This window comes from Cryptomeria japonica, chromosome 3 (genome assembly GCF_030272615.1).
Source record: "Cryptomeria japonica chromosome 3, Sugi_1.0, whole genome shotgun sequence".
NCBI classification, from domain to species: Eukaryota; Viridiplantae; Streptophyta; class Pinopsida; order Cupressales; family Cupressaceae; genus Cryptomeria; species Cryptomeria japonica.
Window position 1 is genome coordinate 909218137 of NC_081407.1, and position 23979 is coordinate 909242115.

Genomic DNA, 23979 nt, shown 5'->3' on the forward strand with positions numbered 1-23979 from the left:
TAGTTGGTTCGTCAAGCACATCTCCTTCAAAATTTGTTAGCTGATAAGCACCTGATCCATAAACGGATATGATAACATAGGGACCCAACCAGTTAGGTTCAAATTTCCCTTTCTTTTCTCGATCTTGCTGATTTCTTGGATTTTCTTTGAGGACTAGGTCACCAACCTTGAAGTTGCAGGGAATGACCTTGTGATTGTAGCTCCTACACATGCATTGCTGATATGCTTTGAGATGAGTATAAGCATGTTGGCATCTTTCATCTAATAGCTCAAGTTCTTGTAGACGATTAACTCGATACTCTTCATCTGGGATTAAGCCTTTCAAAGAGACTCTGAGAGATGGGATCTCTACCTCCAGGGGTAAAATAGCCTCTGATCCATATACCAATGAGTATGGTGTTTCTCCTGTAGGTGTGCGGATGTTGGTCCTATATGCCCAAAGTGCTGGATTGAGTTGTACATGCCAATCTTTGCCTGCATCATTCACTATTTTCTTGAGGATTTTCAGTATTGTCTTGTTAGATGCTTCCGCTTGACCATTTCCCTGTGGGTAATATGGTGTAGAGAACCTATGTTGGATTTTGAATTTTTCACATAGTTCTTGGACATCTTGATTTTTGAAGGGTCGTCCATTATCTGTGATGATTGAACTTGGAATACCATATCTGCAGATCAGATAATTTAGGATAAAAGAGGCAATTTGTTTCCCGGTCACTGTGGTCATGGGAACTGCTTCTATCCATTTGGTAAAGTATTTTGTTGCTGTTATAATGAACTTGTGTCCATTTGAAGATGACGAATGAATTTTGCCAACTAGGTCTAGTCCCCACTGGCAAAAGGGCCATGATGTTGTAAAGGGCTGCAGTTCCTGTGCTGGTGCATGTATTAGATTACCATGAATTTGGCATTTAGGACATTTCTTGGCGAAATGATATGAGTCTTTCTCCATTGTAGGCCAGTAGTATCCCATCCTTAGAAGTTTTTTAGCAAGAGTAGTGCCACTTGAATGTGTGCCACAAATACCTTCATGAAGCTCGTGTAAAGCCAAATTGGAATCATTACGATCAAGACAACGAAGAAGAGTACCATCGAGACCTCGATGATATAAAGTATCAACAGTAAGGGTATAACGGGCAGCTTGTCGGATAAAGTTACGTTTTTGGTTACGGGATTGGTCAATGGGTAAGATATTATGCTTGAGGTAGTCGTATATTGGTCCATATAACAGAGAATCTGAACCAGTCAAGGCATAGATAACATGGGATTCAGAGTGGTCATAGGCGGGGGAGAATAGTTGCTCTACCAGGAACTCATAACGACTCTGTTGCTCAGGAATTTGTAGTAGCGAAGCGATTGTAGCCATTGTATCGGCTGCTTTGTTGTTCAACCTTAGTATTTGCTCGAAGGTGATGTGCACAAAATACTGTTTGAAGTCATCCACCATTCTTTTGTAGGGTAGTAGCTTGTCATCCTTTGTCTGATAGTTGTTATTGATTTGATTAATGACCAGTTGTGAGTCGCCATAGACTTTTAACTCTGTGATTTTCCATTCTACAACCATTTTGATGCCTATGACCAGTGCCTCATATTCAGCTACATTATTTGTGCATGGAAACATAAGCCTGTATGATCTTTGTATAGTGTGTCCTTCAGGAGTGATGAACAGAATGTCGGTCCCTGAACCATGTTGAGTATAGGATCCGTCAAAGTATAGGGTTCATTGTTTAGTAGAAAGAGCAAGAACGTCCCTATCTGGAAATTCGATCTCCATGGTGTGGTTGCCTGGGAGTGGTGCTTCAACCAACTGATCTGCAATTGCTTGTCCTTTGATGGCTCATCTTTCTGTGTATTGGATGTCAAATTCACTGAGAATCATGACCCATTTAGCCAATCAGCCTGTAAGAGCTGCCTTGCTGAGTAGATATTTGAGAGGATCAATTTTCGCAACTAGCTTGATGGTGTGTGCTAGCATGTAATGTCGGAACTTCTGAGATGCAAAGACCACTGTTAGGCAAGCCTTTTCAATAAATGTATAGTTGAGCTCATAGCCATTCAATGTTCTACTGATGTAGTATATGGCGCGTTCCTTTCCTTGTTGATCTTCTTGTGCCAATAATGCCCCTAGTGAAATATCTATTGTTGAGATATATAGAATAAGTGGCTTTCCGACGACTGGTGGTACTAGAACTGGTGGATTCATCAGGTACTGTTTGATTTGATAAAAATATTCTGCACACTTAGCCTCCCATTTGAATGGTACATTTTTGTGTAGCAAATGGTTAAATGGTAGACTTTTATCTGCTAGCTGAGCGATGAATCGTCGGATTGATTGAAGTCGTCCCTGTAGAGATCTAAGTTGACTGATATTCTGTGGTGGTGGCATTTCCATAATGGCTTGTACCTTTGCTGGATCAACTTCAATACCCTTAGCTGAGACTATGTAGCCTAGTAACTTGCCTGATGTAACCCCAAAGACACACTTCTTAGGGTTAAGCCTGACTTGGAATTGCTCCAATCAATTAAAATTTTTTGTTAGGATGCCAAGATGTTCTGCTCTGGTGAAGGATTTAGCTAGTAAGTCATCCACATAGTCTTCCATAAATGTGTGCATCATGTCATGGAATATTGTGGTCATTGCTCTTTGATAAGTGGCCCCTACATTCTTTAAGCTGAAAGGCATAACATTCCAACAGTACGTCCCCCAAGGATAGGTGAATGCTGTTTTATCTTGATCTTTAGGAGCTATCTTGATTTGGTTATAGCCTGAGAAACCATCCATTAGTGAGAGCATTGCATGGCCTACTGTGAGATCTACAATTATGTCGATACTTGGCAGAGGAAAGTCATCTTTTGGACAAGCTTTGTTGACGTCTCTGAAGTTAGTGCATATTCTGATACTACCATCCGGTTTTGATACTGGAACGATATTGGATATCCACTCTGCATAGTCAATGGGTCGGATGAATCCGACGTCTAATAATTTCTTTAGTTCAGTTTTGACCATGAGTGCCACCTATAGATTCATCTTTCGTAGCTTTTGCTCGACTGGCTTAACTCCTGTAGAGATGGACAGATGATGCATAATTAAGTGTGGATCTACTCCCGGCATATCAGCATATGACCAAGCAAAGTTGATTTGCTATTTTTTAAAGAAGATGATGAATGCTGATCTTTCTTCCTCTGTCAGAGATTCTGCAAGGTGTATATTTCTGGCTGCTTCTGTGGTACCAATGTTGATTGATTGAGTGGGCTCAATCAATATGGGCGATCGCTCATGAAAGTGCTCAGGAAGAGTGTCAAGTCTCCCATCGTTAGGTGCCTTAAAAAGGTTTTCACCCTCTGATGCATCCTTTATTTTAACTTTTTTATGATCTAGAGCTGCCATTGACTGGTTTTCAGCATTAGATTCTTTCTTTGGTTCATTTTTGCGACTGAGAGACTTGGCACTCCCTGATTGACAGATATCATTATTTTGTTCACTAGTAGAGCCTGTTTCCGGATTTATGGTACATAGGTAATGGACAATAGATGCATCATCTGGGAAAATTGGTATATCATTTGTTTCAGGTTCGTCCCAGTCGATGAGGTCAGGAAAGACAAGTGGTAAGGAATCATTGGGTGGATCAAGTTCAGCTACCATAAGTGTTAGGATAGAGTTTTCATCATGATGGGTCTTGGGTTTAAAGAAATTTAGGATTTTGTCGAGGTCCTCGATGGTATCATCTTCCACATAGACTTGTTCATAATGTTTCTGTTCACTTTCCTGAGCATCATATATATTTTGCGGTCCAAATTCAAGAGGTCTATCTTCTGCGTTATGTTCTTCCTGAGAAAGGGATATAGAATCAGTATCATCCAGGATATCAGTAGTAGCATTGGAGCAGGTACCCCATTCATATTCATTGGAATCTGTCTCATAGGCATCATCCTAGATTCTATCTGTGCTGTAAACAGGTGTGTTGTATGGTGAAAACAAATCTTTGATGATGGATACCATTTTGATGGTTTTTGTAGATTCTGTATCAGATCCGTCTTCTACTTGCTGGATTTGTTCATAGACTATACTTTCTCGGGGAGAAATAACGGTATCTGGAGATGACCTGATTTGTTCTTGAGATATTGGTGTTTGAATAGGAGCTATTGCTATAGATAGGGCCCTTTTGTGACTTAGAAGTTTTTCTTGATGTAACTTCTGATCTTGACATTCTCGTGCCTTGCGGATTGTTTCTACGGATTCAAAAAGTGCTTCCTACCAGGATTCTTCTTTGTACTTCTTCTTTTCCTTCGATTGAGGTTTTGTAGTTGTGTGTGGCGACCGTTTTAACAAGAATGTGAGTTTAGAACCCAATCCTGCTTTGTTCCTACTAGGTTGTGAAGGAAGATCTATAGGTTTAGTGACTCCTTTGCATTTTCCAATAGGTCCGTTACCACCATATCCCATTTGTTTCATGATTAAGTAGCCTTTTCCATATAGGTGTGTTGGGAGAGCAATGTCCAGAGCGGCTGCTCTATGATTTTCTTCCTCATCTTTGTATAACCAGCTAAGAACGTCCTTGTCCTCTGATTCATGTGCTAGAGTACCCAATTGGATGAAGGTACCATCAAATTTAGTGATGGGCTGAGTAGCTAGTTGTGTTGATGTAGTAGGCAAACCATGTGATCTAGGTGAGGTAGGCAATTTTGCCAAACATAAAGGCTCCAAAGAGTATTCTCCCATGCCTTGGTCTTTGATTTGCATTTTCTGCTTGAAGTCTCCCCATAAGGAGTTGGATTTTGCTATTTGTGGATCTGATGTTGAAGATTGCTGCTTTTCTCTATTATGAGGAACCAAACTGTCCTGGGCTACCTCCATTGCATTACAATGTTGAAATGGATTGTGATCAGCTGATATGGAGATTTCTTGTCCATCATAAGAAAACTTGACACACTGGTGATATGTAGAAGGTACTGCTTGCATTTCATGTATCCAGGGTCGTCCTAATAAGATGTTGTAGGTGAGATCAATATCTAAGACCTGACATATAGTATCCTTTTGTACTCGGCCTACTTGTATAGGTAATATCACTGTGCCTTTAGAGGACCGCTCTTCATCATCATATGCTTTTATGGTAATCCTTTTGCAAGGATCAATAGATTCTTCTGAGAAGCCTAATGCATGGATAAGCTTTAAAGTACATATATTAAGGCCGGCTCCTCCATCGATTAGGACTCTCTTGACTCGGTGTTTGCAAACAATGACTTCAATATGGAGAGGAGTATTATGCGGATGACTCAATGAGGTATTGTCATGCTCTGAGAAGGTGAGGTTATGAGGTCCTCTCATATGGGTGCCCATGGCTTGAAATCTGTCTGTATCCAGATTGTGAGGTACATTTGTTTCCAATAGTGCTTGCTCCAATATGTCTTTGTGCTTGGGTGATAGTTTCAATAATTCCAGGATAGATATCTGAGCTGGAGTCTTGCGTAATTGGCTAACCAAGTCATATTGGATTTTTGGTGTGGCAGTTGTAGGTGCAGTATGTCCTTTTAAGACATATTTCTGAGTGTGGGTTGTTACATTGATAGATTCATGATCACACTGATCTCGGATGGTGATGACATTTATTTGGTGATCTTCAGCTGATATATGGTTGATAGTGTTATTGTAGATGTGATTAATACGAGCTCCGCGTGTATCATCTGAAGTGGATGCTTCATCCTTGTTGTAATTTGGAAGAGGATTTTTAAAGGCTCCGTGATCACCATTTGTTTTGAGACCATCAACCGTTAAGTCACCTCGATCAATCATGTCCTGGACTATGTGTTTCAATCTCATGCATTCATTTGTTCTATGACCCTTGTTGTGATGGAAATCACAATAGTGTGAATCATTCCACCAAGGTGGTTTGATTGGGGGTTCATAATTGTTGATTGGAGGCAAAGAAATAATTTTGTTTGCCAAAAGTTCTCTGAATGCTGATTCTAATGATTGTCCCAGTGGTGTAAAAATACGCTTTTGGAAATTGTTTGTGTTGCGTGAATTGTTGTTAGGTCTTGGATTCATGTTTTTGCTTTGAGTATCATTGGTGTTGTTTGTGTTGAGCTGTCCTTGATCAGTGTTTGGTGCATATGTGTTAGCATTTGGTGCAACATTTTTAAGATTTTTCGTGTTCTAAGGATTTCCAGATAAAGCAAGCACTGGTTGTTTAGATTTGGGATTATGTGATTCGTTGTTGTCTTCGTTCTTGTTTCGAATCCAAAATCGAGATTTGTCAAAGTTGGTGTTGTTTTGGTTATTGTAGTTTGATGAGTTTGTTCCTTCCTTGTAGAATTTGAGTGTTCCCTTTTTGACACATGCTTCCTCTACTTGAATGCCATTTTCAATCAATTTAGCGAAAGATGGTATGCATTGAAGTTTTAGTCTGTAACTCATTTTGCCATTTAAGTTATCAATGAAGATTTCCATTTTCTCTTTTTCAGGAATATCTTGAGGATATCTGGAGATCATGCGTCGCCAACGTTGAAGGAACGCCATGAATGTTTCATTGTTCTTTTGTTTGGTGTTGCAAACATCTAGCATGGTTATGGCATGTTGGATGTTGTAAGAATAGTGGGTTATGAATTTGTTAACCAATTCATCAAATGATCTAATAGGTGGCGAAATTTTGGATAACCATTCCATGGTTTGCCCACCCAAGCTTCTGGGGAATAACCTCATCAAATAGGTGTCATCATGAGCGAATTCAAGGCTTAGTGTGCAAAATTCCCGTACATGATCTCTGGGATCACTTTTCCCATCATATTTATCAAATTTGGGAACGTCTGAGTTTGGAGGAAAAGGCACCATGTTCAAGCTTCTGTCAAATGGATAAGGACAGATTTTATTTAAAGAGTACCGCACTGTTGTCCCTTGTTGCATATCATGTATTTGCCTTTGCAACATTTGCATTTGTTGAGTAAGAGCAATCAAAGGTGCATTGTCTTGCCTAGGAAAAAGTTCTTGCCTTGTATTGGTTCTCAGCTGAAAAGGAGTGGTAAATGGTATATGTTGCTCTGGTGTTTCTAGCTCAGGTATACACATTTCTGGTATGCGTTGTTCTGGAATGTGTTGTTCAAAGTTATTTTGTTCAGGTATGCGAGTTTCTTCTTCTCTATTTTGATCTTGATATGCATATTGCCGAGATCCGGTTTGAAAAATTTTTGGGTCGAAATCTTCAGGAAGTTTAACGCCCTTGCTTGTGAGCATCAACAGATATTTTTTCTTGTCATTTTCCATGAGCTTTTCGACAAGTTTTTGGAAGGAGGGATTTACTTGACATTCTTGAAAAATGGCTTTAGTAATTTCAGGTTCTTCTACGGGAGGAACTTCAAAAGGATTTGATAATCTTCGATTCATACTGGACTCAGCGGGTGTCTCGCTTTGTTTGTTACTTTGAGAGAGAGTAACAGGCATTTTAGTAGAAGCTTTCAGTGATGAAAGGGACAAAAGTCTCCTCGATGTGTTGCTCGGGCATTGGTGGTTTTGGTCGAGATGTGTTATATGTGATGCACTCGTCGGGCAAGAATGCTGGATTGATTTTTCTGCCGCGGTTTATGGTTTGATTAAAAGTAGACTTTTGACAGTATGCTCTTGTCTTCAAGGGTTCCTTGTCAAATTCGCTAGATTTGTTTTGGATATAACGTTTGACGTGATGAAGGAATACCCGATGAGATTTGAAGATTTGACGATTGATGTATAAAAACTTATTTCGCTTAATGAATTTGGAAAAACTAGGTTGTCATTTCTTTAATGTGATGTTACGATAGAGATTCTTTCTTCTCAGAATAAGGGGATTAGTCATGCAAGAGTGATCAATGATTTCCTTTGATTGGTTTGGATTCAGTTGATTCTTGTTTTGGAAATTTCAAATCTTACTTTATCAAAGTGAAGGTTTAGATGTCCCTTCATGATAAAGAGTGTCAAATGATATGGATAAAAGCTTCCTGATCTGGAAACTAGATTTGACGATTTGAGAATTTTAAACAAGTGTTTTGAGATAGAAATCCGTAAGATGGTAAAGGATTTTGATGACACTGATGATGAAAATTTTTCAGATTATGATAGGAGAGACATCCTCTATTGTGCGATTTGTTTAGGATTCGGACAACTTTGTTTAACACAAATTTAGCTTGAGAAAAGTTTTTAATAGTTTGTTTTTGGCACTCTGGTTTGATAAAAGATGATTTTTGATGAAAAAGTCTTCTTAAATGTTTTTGAAATTTTCAAAAATTTTCAGTTTTGGACTCTCTATTTTTCGGCCTTGGATCATTCGCTAAAATAGAGTTTACATGCGCTACTGAATTTACCTGATGCGCTAAAGGAATGAGCACACGCGCTAATCTGCCCCTAGATACGCGCTAAAGTTTGGATTTTGGAAAATTTTTGTTTAACTGGTGAAAAATCTATGCGCTATACTGGGCTTTACACGCGCTAACTGTTGGAGTATATGCGCTAAAATATGGTTTCTACGCGCTAAGCTGTTTCTTCCACACGCTAAAGTTAGGATTGTTAAAATTTGTTGTTGAATTTTTTGAAAAATTTACGCGCTACACTGGGCCTGTGAAGTGCTAACTATTTTGTTTTATGCGCTAATTCTTGGTTCCCACGCACTAATAGGTTGCTGCTACGCGCTAGACTATGTTGTGGATGCACTAAAGGATTATTACTGTTTTTTTGCCTGAGGATAAAATGCTACTGTTTTAATTTCACACGCTAATGTGAGGTTTGGATGCGCTAACAAAAGTCTTCCATGCACTAAGATGTTGTTCTTATGTGCTAGACTGCCCTGATTTTTCCGTTTGGGTGATTTCTTGAGGTTTTTGATTTTTGTTGAGAATTTTTCAAGTGCGATGGATGATTTTCTGAAGTAATAACTGCAAGTATGGCACAAAAAGTACAACCATTTTGCCTAATCTAACAAAAAGTGTATGTTCTTGCGAGGATGTGTTCAAATCTCCAATGTTTTAATAGGTTTGGATACAAGTAATACACTTCAGAAAGACTCTTTACTCAAGGGTCATAAATAACATCATAGCCCACTAGTCTCGATACTCCGTCAGCTCAAACAGCCGTGTCACCCCCTAGGGGGTGCCCATTTTTTTGCCTTTTACTAGAAGTTAACCCAAAGTGAATTGCTTCACAGTTGAGTAGTTATCTTGGGAGATATATGGTGAGTAATCTTGGGGGTGGATTCTTCCCCACCCTTGCACTATGATGTTACAAATGTTTGGTTACTGACTCGATTCAAAGTTTCTAATTCTATGGTTCTTAATCAGGCTTCCTATTCAGCCATCAGTGATAAACTCCCTCAGGAGGCTTCCCAACCTTTAGAACAAAGGCTTTACGTATCTCAAGGATACTGGGGGAAGGCTAATCGCTGCGCGCAACCGTTGAAAAGGACTTTCGTCACTTTCCACATTTGATTATAGTGGGTTGGAATTCTTGGCGTCAAAGTCGTTCCCCACTTAGGTCGTTCCCTTCACACCGGCCATAAATGGATTTAAGAGTTGATTGCAACTCCTCGGGAAGGTAGGCCTGCTAAAGGTTTTAAATGCTTGAATTACTGAAAGCTGTAAGAGTGGTCTGAATTTTTGATCACCCAGTTAAGGGGAGAGCATATTCCTTCCACTTTCGAGACAAGGCAACCAAGTTGTTCTTTTTATCCTTCAAAACAATGATTTGCTAACTTCTATTTGGAAATGTTGCTCCAACAAGCATGATGTCCTTTTTAATCTTGAAAAGAAAGATTTTCTGATCTATAAAAAAGAAATGGTCAACAAAGCAAATTTCCGATTTGAAGGTCAACAAAAGAAAACATTTTTAAAATAAAATTCCTCGCCCTACCTGCAAGAAACTGTTAGAATCCTGCAAGCAAACCAAAAAAAAAAGAAAATTGTTAGCGAATATGGGAGACTTCCACAAGTCTAATATTCCAGTTCGGTTACAATAAAAAAAAAATTTGTTTTTGTTTTTCTCTGATTGTGATGCACTACAGAACAAACTGTACGCGCTACAGTATATGATCTATGTGCTAAAATTTATGCTAAACGCGCTACTCTGTTCTCTGGATGCGCTACTGTGGGTTCTGGAAGCGCTATTTTGTGTTTTTTTTCGACGCTACAGGTAATTTCAAATATGATGCGCTAATGCATGAGTTGCACGCGCTATATTATAGATTAGAAGCGTTGGAATGGGGATCTCATGCACTATTCTGGTTGTTGAATGCGCTGTTCTGTGTTAGAGGGAGTCAAAAATGTTTCCACGCGCTAGTTTTCAGACCACACGCACTAAACAAGGAGTTGGATGCGCTACTCTATTGATTGGATGCGCTAAATAGTGAACTGAAAGCGCTACTTCAATTTTCCCACGTGCCTGCAAAAGTGGTTAGTTTCAAAAACTGATTTGTTATTTGGGGTTGGGCCCCACGGTAGGCACCAGAAATGTATGTGGGAAAAGTGGGCTGATAGAATTAAATATGTGAAAATTTATTAGAATACTAGTCCACACCCACACACAGGACTTCTTGATGCAAGCTATGGAGTAACGTAGTGTTACTCAGCTTCCCAAGGAGGGTCCCATGGTTCTCTATCTCACAATGTCCCTCAAACCAATGTTTTTGCTCTCAGATCATTGAGCAAAATGGTTTAGGGATGGCAAATGCGAGAACGAGAGATGCTTTGATAGATTTTAGAATGAAATGTGTTATAAGCTATGTATGATTCTAGAAATGCAATAAACTAGCTATAAGATGACAAGATTAGTATAAATACTATCCTAGCATATTATATTTAGTCTATGATGAACTAAATGATAAAGAAATTACTCTAAACATGTATATTTAGTCTACTTCCTGATTTAAAGAGAGGCTAAATGATGAGCATATATGAAATGAAAGCTTGAATATATTTGAGCATAAGTGTGATGCTTCAAATTTGAAAGATGATTGTTAAAAATAGAGGAATGAGAGCTCTATTTATAGCACAAACAGGGCAATGGATGGTCAGGATTGAAAGGTTTAATCAAAGGCCAAGTTTGAAAGTTGGGGATCCATGTGCACAATTTGCACCAATGACATGGTGACAAATGTCAACATAAGATTGGGTTGAAAGAAGGGGTTGGAGGTATTGAATGCCTGAGAAGACATCATAGTTATCTAGAGGCTAAGGGTCAAGTCTAAGTTAGGATTACCCACTGGATTAGGAGTTAATCCAAGGATAAACCTTTGTGCAAATGATTAAGAGATAATCATGGTCAAAGCATTAAAGGCCTGATGAGACCCTTGGGTTGGGTAGAGGTTGAGTCAAAACAAATGTTTTAACCATGTAGGAGGGTTTGAGTTAACCATTAATGGTTATTGGAGACTTTGTGGATTAAGTGGTTGAAGGTTGGAAGCTTTCAAAGGTTATCAAAGACTTTGAGACATTTAGTGGTTGAAGGTTGAAAGCCTTTAATGGTTATCAAAGACTTTGAGACTTTGAGAAGTGACTTCCCTTTGCTTAGGGATGTGACAAAGTTTAGAGGAGGGGTTAGGTTAATTAGAAGCGATTAGAAGATTCTAGAAGGGATTAGAAATGGGTTTGGGATTTTGCAAGTGGATGGGGGGGATAATAGGATTTAAATTGAATTAAATGATTTTATTCAATTTGATTGCAATTTGGAGAAATTAAATAAATTAGATTTATTCAATTTAGGATAACTATTTAATTAAATTTGAATTTAATTAAAAGTGGATAGGAGGATTTATTTGAATAAAATGATTTATTCATTAAATGGATATAGTGAATTTTATTTAAATAAATTGAGTAATTTACTTAATAAAATAGAAGAATGTGGATAATTTAATTAAATTGGATTTAATTAAATAGAGGAATGAACATAAAATATTCATTTAGGAATATGGTCATTTTTATACGTCTACACCTTTTACTGGTTCAATTAACATCAATGACAACATATCATTAATGCAATCTTTATGCAAAATGCCAATAAACTCAAAATGCCAATTGGTTTTACAATGACTTAAACCAATTTCTAGAAAGACATCGCAAAGGCACCAAAAAGGTTTGTGGAAGAAATTAGAACAAGGAAATGTACCACAAAATACATGATCCAAAGAGCCTGTTGAGGCAACAATGACCACCAGTAAGAATATAATGTATGATATGGTAAACTTAGATGGGTCTAGTGATTCAGAGGATGAAAGGAGTGAATAGAAAAATATACAATCTATAATTAGTGATTCTCCCACAAAGGAACAAGAAGGGGAGATAGAAAACATTAAACTTAGCCAGAATGACCAAGATGAGCAAATTGACAGTGATGCGGAAAATCGGGTTGCAGAGGAAAAAGATAAACAGATAGAAGGTGAAAATTTAATAAGGAAAACTTGCGACAGGAGATGTCGGTGTTTCCACAACCAGAAGTGCAAAAGGTTTTGTATGAGGGAACCCAACAACTACCGCAAGATGAAAATACGATGAAGGGTAGTGAAGATGAGTTTATGATGGCCAGGGATTCATCAAGTGCCATGGGCAGCTGGATGAACCAAGAAAGCGGAAAATAAAATCCTGAAAGGAAATTATCTTGAAGTAATCCAATGAATAATCCTAAAGGAACACAAGGTGAAGATACAACTCAAAAAGAGCTCGAGGTAAGCTCACAAGAAGATGAAATAAGGGAATTTTCCTACAAGAGAAAGTTCACTACAAGTGCAGAAAGAGGAAATATCCCCGATTGGTTAAAGAAACAAAATATACCTAGTAAACAAATAGAGGTGATTCTAATGAAATTTAATATCTTGTTAGTGGGAGCACCCAGTGCGAAGAAGTGGAAGGATGCCAAAGTTAGATACACTATGCAATTGACCGCTGAGGGAGAATGAGAGTTGCACATTGTAGAGCCCATAGCAGAAGGAGGTGAGGAAGAATCAACTTCTCAGAACTACCAAATAACCATAGTACAATTAGAGAAATCATCCAGATTTGAAGTTGCAAGAATTACCAGGGAGGGTTGTTAGACACAATGCACCACTGAGAAGGGGAGAGGGTGAATCAGTGGTTCTCAAAACTTTTCCCTCTAGCTATCCTTTGTGAGCATACCGGTTAGTGATGAGACTAACTCAAATACACACACACACACAAGGGAACATCACATAACAATAGGATGTCTGAGGAAAACCCAAGATGGGAAAAACCTTAGTGAACAATGTTGCGAGAGTCTACTTCTCCATTCCAGCCTCACAATGAAAACACTATTACAAAGTTTTGGGCACCAACCCAAGGAGCACCAACCCCTAACTTTAGGGAACCAACCCAAGGAGCACCAACCCCTACACCGAGCTACAACTCAGTGTTCACAATGTAAACATCAAATACATAAGTGGTTATCTTGTTACAAGTTTTTTTTGCAACCATTACATATATATTTTTCTCTGTTGGTGAGATATCCTGTCTACTACACCAACTCACTCTTCATATTGCTCTTCACCTACTACTTCTCTGTTGGATCTCCTCCATAAGCTCTTTTATCTTCACCAATTCTACTCTTTTTCGGTTCTCTATTTACCTTCTCTGCAGCCTCATTCTCCTCTACTATGCTCGTTGAGCACTTGGTTGATTTGCTATTACTTGCAAAAGTTTTCCACTTTGCAATAGCACAATTATTCTTCTATAGAACAACAAAAAACAATCTCTTTGGCCTTCATACTTATAGACTGGTTTTTCTCGCCAAAACTCTATTGAAAATCTAGGTAGTTAGGGTTTCCTCAAAATCCTCAAGGCCAATCAAATCCAATCAGATCTTGCTCGTTTTGATCTTCCTAACATTCACCTACACAAATCCTCCATCAACGTGCTTTCTAGAACATGCCTTCCATCTTTAGTAGCCTACAAACAATCTGTCAGCATACATCTCGGTCAATCACCATTAATGCCTATGTTGTTTCCTTCTTGAGCTCTTCTATCAGCCTGATCTTCTTGCTTGCTTTGATTCAGGTGCCAACAACTCCCTGATTCTTTTCTGATTGTTCATTCTTTCTTGAGCCACATGCTTCTGACCTGATCCACAAATTACAGGATCCACTATCAGTGCACACCAGTCGAGTTACCTAGCTCCACATGGCACTTCACCATCCTCTAAGAGCTTGCCACCTTGATCCCATGTGGCATCCATGTGGATCAATTGCCAACTTGGCACTCCAACTTGGTCCAGGTAGGATCATCGACCAATTACCATACCGGTTCCTTACTTCTACCGGTTTGCAAACCCTTCTAGTTTCAACCATTTTACTGGTTATCTTATCATCTCTTCCCTCATCTTGAACTATCGATGGAACTCTCAAACCGGTCTCCAAATAGGTAAATCCAAAGTATGCTCATTCCCACAACTGGGAAGCCTTCTACATCTATACCTCGCTTATATAACCAGTGGAATTACATACCGGTTACCACTCTTTATGAAACCATGTCATCAACCTTCACAAGAATCCATCTTCAATCAGATCTTTTTACTTCAGACTACATCTGCTTGGTCTTTCCTTTCTTCCTGATCAATCTTGTTCATTTCTCTACTAGTTTGTTAAGGTGACAAATACTTCACACTTCTCTCTCCAAACTATAGTGCACTCAATGCGTAATAGGAGATAAGCTCCACTTACTTGGTGGAGTAACACCATCTTCTTTCTGCCATATGCTCATGTGACTTCCCTATTTATACAACATCTCTTCAAATAGGCACATGTGGTCTATAGTGAGAAGATTCATTGTTAGTCATTGCTTCTCATGATGACTGCAAGCTCATAGCATAGCGGTTCATTATGCTCTTCTAGTGTTGATGTGATTTAGGTAATATTCTACCTCTTCATCACAAACAACCACTCAAACACCTTGCCCATTTATCAACACAACACTTTCTAGTTGACATACTTTCCTTACCTTACCAGTGTTCTGCAACATGAGGTGATATCCAAGATATCACATCCTGTACTCCTCCATATCAGCATTGCACATACATCTCTACTACCGGTGGTCATCTCATACTAGTTGATATGAATGACAACACAATGCCAACAAGGGAATCACAATTATGGAGGATAGAATCAACAAAGATCAAAAGAAGATGAAAGAGTTGAAAATGCAAGTGCCACAATTAATACAGTTCAAAATGGGGATACTCAATGGAAATTCCTATTTCATTCAGTACTAGAATCTCAAGAAGAAGTAGAGGTAGTGGAAATTTTGAAACACAAAGAAAAAATGGTGGATGAATGGATCAGAGAAGTGCTAGATCATGCCAAATCTTCATTGGAAGTAGCAAGGACTAGATATATCACCTTGGATAAATTAATAAAAAGGATCACTTGAACCCAAATAAAATGAGGATCTACTAGAACACATTGAAGTGGAAAAGACTTATTTTGAAGACATAGAGGATATGAGTGTAGAGGAATTAGTAGAGAGGAAAATAATGACTACAAAGCAACTGCCTAAGGTTAGAACATGAATAACAGTGAATACCTAGCAACTCAACAAGCTACAAGAAGGTAAAGATAAAGTAAAAAAAATAAAGAGCAGAGTAGTGGACAAAGGGGAAGACAATACAATGCTTATCCAAGTATTAATAGAAGGGTTAGTAGAAGATGCAATCAATCTAGGTGAGGAGAAAATGCTAGTAGAATTTGAAGACACATGGGACATGAGGATGGTGGATCCAAGCCAGTATGATACTCCACGACTTTTAGGAGATATCGGGCAAGTTCAAAGTTTGGTGAGGTGCTACAAGGATTACTTCTCAAAGAAAGAAAAAAACATTGAGCCCTTGTGGATCAAATGTTGAATACAAGAGCACAATTTGTCCACAATGAGAGAATCCAAAAATGAAGGAACAACCCGAGTTTTGGTAAATCTTCAGCAGTACTTAGCATGACAACAAGAAACCTCTGAAGAAAATGCTAAAAAGTTTGACCTTGACCACGAGCAAAATTAATGATGATCTGATAATATTTTTTCTTTTTCCTATAATTCTATTATAAAAGCAATAGGAGTTCTTATTTGTTTTTTTAGTTTGAGCACTGTAGACTTTGGGGAGCTCCAATATTTTTGAGCTTTTTCCTTGGTTCTCTTATGCATTAGATATTATAATAGTGTTTTTTCTTTGCAAATGAATTTTGTGATAAAGTTTTAGGAGCCAATATTTGGGGAAATCTGGCTATAATTCATTGTTTTGATAAGGAAATATATGACTATATGCAACTTTCAAGTGTGTGGTATCATTTTCTCTCTTCAATACAATATTTCTTCTATAGCTTGTACAATTTTATATTTTATCAAGAGAATATTTTTGGTTCCTTATAAAATTATTCTTTATCATTGCTAATCATTTTAGAGGGGCACCTATTGAGAAGCTATTTTGACATAAGAATCTATTTTAGTTTGCAATTTATTTGTTTATTTCCATGTATTTAGATTGTTCTAAAAGTGTGAACTATGATAAGTACTCCCGAGTTATAAAAGATATATAAACCCTAGAGGAACTAGTTGGAATCCCCTCATGAAAATAGTTGATGCATGTTACTGAGTGAAACCACGGGGTTTAAAAATGATGTTTCAAGCCTTGAGGTTTTGGTTTCCTACACCTTTCAAGAAAAATAAACTTGTAAAGGAAAGAGTTTATTAGTGTTGAGTGAACCCAAAATCCACATCAACACATAGTATCAGCAAAAGGTAGTGAAGTAGATCTAATAAAAGTACAAGAAAGGTTGCAATCCATTAGAAGATTCATCATATAGCTGGCTGACAAATGTCTGCCTTTCACTCATTTATTACACAAGAATGTTCCTTTTAGATGGGAAGAAAAATGCAAAGAAGCCTTTGATTAGTTAAAATAATATTTGATGAAACCACCTATATTGGTGCCACCAATAATAGAAAAACTACTTATTTTATATATCTCGGCAACTGAGGTATCCTTGGGAGCTTTTCTAGCACATGAAGATTCAACAGGTAAAGAAAGGGTTGTTTACTACATCAGTAAAACATTGAGTGGAACTATTAACTTAACTACACATTCATTTAAAAGGCTTGTTTGGTTGTAGTGTTTTCATCCCAAAAGTTGCAACACTATATGTTATCCCACACAATAAAGCTTATTGCAAACATAGATCTATTAAAATATCTACGTAGCTAGGTGACTCTAACAGGTAGACTAGCAAAGTGGGTAATGATATTGAGTGAGTTTGGCATTCAATATATGGACATAAAAGCCATCAAGGTCCAAGCAATAGAAGATCAGTTAGTTGAATAACTGTTGCAAGATAATCATCTGATGCATATTGAATTCCTAGATATAGATGTCCTAGCAGTTACAACACAACCATGGGTACTATACTTTGATGGATCTTACACCCAACATGGATTGGGTGCTAGAATCCTATTTGTCACTCCTCAGGGACACATAATCCCTAGATCTTATAGGTTGATGTTCCTCTACATAAACAACATAGATAAATATGAAGCACTGGTCACTGGCATCAAAGTAGCAGTGGAATGGAAGATCATAGAGTTGCAAGTCTATGTAGACTCCCAATTGGTCATAAATCAGGTCAATCATGACTACAAAAGATGACAAATTGATGTCATACAAAAGAATGGTAGATGCTTTTAAAAAAAACTTTGTTGAGATCAAATTTGATCAAATTCCAAGATTGGACAACAAATTTGTAGATGCCATGGTAACCATAACCTCTCTTCTACAAATACCAGATAAGAAAAATCATAATGAGTTCCTAGTGGAACACATGTTTTCCCCTACTTGTGACAATCCTGATTCTGAATTCACATGCCACCTGGTAGTTTTTGAATCTCCAACCTATGGGAAAACCTATACCTATCTCAAAGACAATAACCTTCTACCCAATCTATCCCAAAACTAAAAATGAAACTTCATCCATCAAGAAGCTTGTTATACCCTAATAGCATATACACTTTACCGATGGGGTCTTGATGGCACTCTCCTTAGGTGTTTGGAAAGAGATGAATCTAAAACTGTCTTGTGAGAATTTCATGAAGGTATTTGTGGTACACATTCAAGAGGTCCTCGTCTAGCCAAGAAACTTATGAGAATAGGATACTATTGGCCAAACATGGAAAAGTAATCCTATCAATTTGTTATAAAGTGTCAGAAATCTCCAATCCATGGAAATCTTATACATGCACTAACATTGGAACTCCAACCGTTCACGACATCATGGTCATTCTGTCAATGGGAACTCAACCTTGTGGGTAAGATCCATCCCTCCTCCTTAAATGGACACAAGTTCATAATCACAGCCACTAAGTATTTGAAAAAGTGGATTGAAGCTGTTCTATTAACCACTATTACTAGCAAACAAATATCCTCCATTTTGAACTACATTATCTGTCAATATGGCATTTCTAGTTCTATTGTAACTACCAATAGTAGAGCCTTCAAAAAAATAAGATGTGTAATAACTTTGTGAATGATTCCATATCCAACCTCACTTTTCCACACCTTATTATCGTCAAGGGAATGACCAAGCAAAAGCTTCAAACAAAACCATTTGGAAAAACCTAAATAAAATTTGAACGATGTTGGTTGTGATTGACATGTCGAACTAAACCCTTCCTTGTGGGCATACCAAACTAGAATCCACACCCCTACTAGTTCTACACCTTATTCACTTGTGTATAGGTCAGAAGCCATTTTACCCATTGATGTCAATCTAGCTTCACTCAGAGTATCATTGAAAGGACTTATCTCAGATGAGGAATATTGGGTAAACAAACTACAAGAGTTGGAGTTGCTAGATGAACACCATCAACATGATTTTGATCACTTGAAAGAATATCAACAACGGATGTCTAGAAGCTATAACCACAAGGTGAATCCAAGAGTGTTTCAAGTTGGTGACTTGGTACTAAAAGAGAATCCCCGCAATCCATAGGATCAAGAAAAGAAGGGAAATTTTGAACCAAATTGGCTAGGTCCATTTGTCATCATAGATCAACATATAGATATGGGGCATATCAGCTATCTACACTAGAAGAGAATCTATTTGAAAAACTCATCAACATAATCCATCTCAAAATGTTCTACACCTAAATCATCTAATGCACAAAAAAAGTGAAAAATAAAAAATCAAAATATCAAAAAAATCATAAAAATAAAAAGGTGCAATAACAACAAGTAGTGAAAACCTGGCGATAGGTGCTATTTATGATACATTGGCTCTTCCATCTATTGGTCCATACATCATACATCTAATTTTTCCTATAATTATCCATATCCATAATAAAAATCCTCATACACACCTTGGGCATTGCAGTAATGTCTAACCATGGCTTGGTGATCATTTTATATACCCATAATCAAAGATTGTTTCTAGACTGGGGGCAAAATCCTGAACTCAGTGGGGGAAATTCAATTTGAGCTTAACAAAATAGACAAATAGTTTTAAGACACCACATTGAAAACAAAGATCACAAATAACCTCAACATTGAACATAGATCACAATTGAGGAAACCAACTATCAAACTCAACATCAGGATCAGTAAAACAAAAACTTAGTGGATGATCTATTCTGGATCATGATTTGATCACTTTGGAAAGTAGGTTTGAATTTTATCTATATTTGCATTATCATATCTCCTAAGAAAATCAAGGATGTTTTAAGCTAGAGAAGAAAGGAAGGAGCATGATGTTTTTCTTTCTCTGGTGCTTGTGAGGTGATCATTAGTACTATGCAAATTTGTCGCAGGACTTGATTGGTAACATATCATCGAGGAAATTTTGGATTTGCATAAGAAAAGGGTCAACTCTTATTTGTTTTATGCCTACAATAATCTGGTCATCATGGTTCAAATATACCTCAATGCTTGTGTTGTCTTGTAATATTAAAATCCATGTAAGTTATACTCAGGTCATCATGGTTCAATTATACCATCGATGTTTGTATTAACTTCCAACATTTTCAAAAGCGAGCAATGATGATAAAAAGGTAACAACCAATGGACTGATAGAATGACAAAATTGCATAAATAGGCTTGCATGATAAAGATATATGGCATTCATATTAGATCTTGCAAGAGAATTCTAGGTATGGCTTTATGAGGGTGATAAAATTGATAAAAGAGTTTATCTCCCTTATTAAATGATTGAGTACACTTGACATAGACATAAAATCATCATCATTCACTTCATCACGTTAAGGCATTCATTATCATTGCATCTAATTATATTTCAAAAAATAACTTTTATTCATAAGCATTTAAAATTAGTAGCATTCGCATTTATTTATCCATGTCATTTCATTTCATGGCATATACATTCAAAACCTTAATCAATAGCAATGCATCATCACATAGGCATAATAAAATAATATCACAAAGCATTATCATACATTGCATCCATCACATCGGCATCACATCATAAAAGCATTTATCCATACATCTCATCATCATAAAGAAAATACATTAACATCATATAGACATATAAAGCATCTAGAATAGAAATCATATGCATAATTAGATAGAGCATATAAAAATCTCATGCATCTAGGAATCAAATGTGTCCATACATCATAAAAGTAAATCATCAACACATCGTAAACATATAGATCCAAAAACAAATGCATTCATCATATAGGCAAAAACATGTAAACATCACATCATAAAGTATGTAAACACCATATAAATCCAAAATCATGGCTGCATCTCATATAACCTCAAAAAGAATCAATGTCAAGTGTACAATGATATAATATCAATATAAGAGATACATCAAAAAATGGTGGGAATCATAATCCTCAACCAAATCAATGTCTACGCAAAATGATACAAAATGTGTGGCATAGGGAGCTAAACTACACTCTCTCTAGATGTTGTCAGTCTAGCTGCCCCTCCTATTGTTGCACCCCCAACACCTGGGACTCCACCTGTTGGATCTCTACAAAGGAAGTCCTTTCACACCTTTGTTCTAGGTCTACATCCAACTTCATCTTGACCTGGCAGAAAAAGCCTCTACATATCTACATGTGCATTGATTAGCAGGGGTACTAGCATAGTACAATTGCCTATAATACTCTGCCTCTCAGGATGAGTGTTGAATCTCTCTAAAGAAATTTGTTGTAGTGGACCCCTTAGCCACTCTCTTCAGTCTCTCTGCATGGGCTTTGCATGCCTCTATCAATGAATAGCGGCATCTACCTCTACAATGGGAGTGTCTCCATAATCAGAGAGGCAATTTGTCAATGGGCCTGTGCTAGTTGATCCTGTACTTGTGTCAACTGCCCCTATGCCTATCTAAACTATGCTTGTAGCCATTGTACTAAAGACTATAGGGCACTAATATGAGCCTATTGGTGGTGGCTAGGCACCTTGATCTGAATCTATCTAGGAGCTACTAGCTATTGTCTCATCTCTTGTTACATAAGTGCTTATGAATAAGCCCCTCCAATACCTATATCCTTCCTAGTAGCCTCTACTTATCCCTATGTTGGAGGGATCACAAATATCCTCCTTTGAGATACTTTGATATCCAAGACCTACTTGGAACTGCTAGCACCTGTACCACCCATAGCTCCTACATTACCTCCACCCTCTCCATCATCATCATCATCATCATCATCATCATCATCATCTCCTCTGTACCATCAGACCCCCCTCAACTATGGCCTATCCTCCTCATCATCAAAATTTGGCACTGGCTCATCTGGCTAATACTCTGTGTGAAAAGTGGATCGTATCTATATCTGGGATACACAACAGTTCAATTAAGTCATTAGATACATGGTTAGTAAATCAATCAACAATGAATAATAAACCATCACAAAATGACCTATTGCCTTCTAGTATATGCGAGTTTAGTCTTGCTCTCAAATTTTTATATGCAATACCAGTGACTAGACAACACCTAAATGAAGGATTTAATCTATATGAGTACGAAATTGAGCTAAGTGGATACAGGATTAAGCTAGATGAATGCAAGATATGCAAGATTAATGAATATTAGGCTAACATGATTAAGCTAAATGATTTAACAAATATGCAATAACTAATATGCAAATATTCTCAATATGAAATCTTAATGGACCTAGAGCAAAAACAACATGATGACAATATATTCTCTAGGATCCTTGATTAGGAGATGAGAGCCTAAATTTATAGAAAATTGAGAAAGAAACTGACAGCTGAGATCAAATGATGATGAGCGGTCAAGATTTTCCAAGAAGAAGCATAATCCAGGTGAATTGATGTGATTGGCTTCTTTTCTCAGTTTTAAAGGAAATCAAACTAAAATTAAGATAAAATTAGAAAAAAATGATTTATTCTCTATTTTTTTCAGTTTTGAGATTTAATTGTTTTAATTACTTTTCTGAGAATTTTTCAATTTTCAATTTGATTTTTAAGATTATCTCCATTTGATTTCTTTTCTCAAATTTCAATTCTTTTTTCCAATTAATTCTTTTTTTGATGATTTAATGTCAAATTGATTTATTTAATTAAATATACTAGGATATTTAATAAAATAAATAGGATGATTGTTTAAAAATGATTTACTTGAAATGATCAATTAATTAAATATTTATTAATTAATTCAAAGTGATTAATTTTCCATGTGACATTTAATGATTTAAGAAATTAATTGTGTTCAAGATTAATTTTAATTGCCTTTGGTTAGGACCTTGGTGATGTTGCTGAGATTAGGGGGCCTATGGTTTAGATGACCATTTTTAGGGTTTTACATTTTCCCCTCTTTAATTGATGTGCGAGCAATGCATTGGTTCAAAGAATAGTTGATATCAAATAGAAATCGGTTCTGAACTTGATGGATCACAAACCGATGAAGAGCGAGATGTTCAGCTTGATTTGAAGCGATGAAATTGAATAGATTGATTAAAGTGATACCGATCCTGAGCTTGATTGAACAAGAATCAACAAAGAGCGAGATACCATTCTTGAACTTGATTGATCAAGAAACAAGCATCGATCTAGAACTTGATTGAACTAGATTGAGCGAGAGACGCAACCGATTCTGAACTTGATTTAACAAGAACCAACTGAGAAAAGTGATAAAACCGATTCCAAACTTGATTGAACAAGAATCCATTAGCAAGAGAGAATGTCCAGCTTGATTTTGATTTGATTAAAAATTGAACATCGATTTTGAAGATTGACTCAGATAAGGACAAAGACTGATATGCCCCTAGAGATTGCTTTATTTGACATCAAAGAATCTCAACTTGATATGATGTGACTTAGTTAAGATGCCCCTAGTAATGAGGTTTAATTGATTTGAAAAGGATTTTGCTCGACTTTAGATGAAGATTTGAAATAATTTCTTGACTTTTGATGATGATGACCACTGAAAAGATGATGAGGTCATGAGTATGCCCCCTCGGGAGCAAAATCAAAAGATAGCGAGGGTACAATGATTTTAGGCAATTTTTAGTGATGATAAGTATTTGAGCACGAAGATTGATGTAAGAATTAAAATCAGAGTTGATTTGAGAATTGAGATTTAGAATTGAGTGCAAAATGATTCGAAATTTGACTTGATGATAAAAGTAATAAGTGGTCAATGTCGTGAAATTTTGACTAGAGAAGTGACATCAAATTTTGATTTCGATCCCGAAAATGGACTCAAGATAGTCGATTTAGCTTAGAGTACAAGTTTTACGTCCATCGGAGCAAGTTTAAAAATTAGGGTTTAGGCTATATAAGGGGTTCATGTGTCATTTTCAATTCATTTTCACCTCACAAAGTTTGAAATTTGAAAAACCCTCTGTGAAGAAAAATAACCATTCCGATCCAGGAGCATCAATTTGAGCACCAGAGAAGACATAATCGATTGTGAAACTATGACCCAATGGTAAGTGATCAATCTTAAGCCTTTGCATTTCTTAAATTTTGAATTTTTGTTGAATTTTTTGCATTTTATTTTTGGT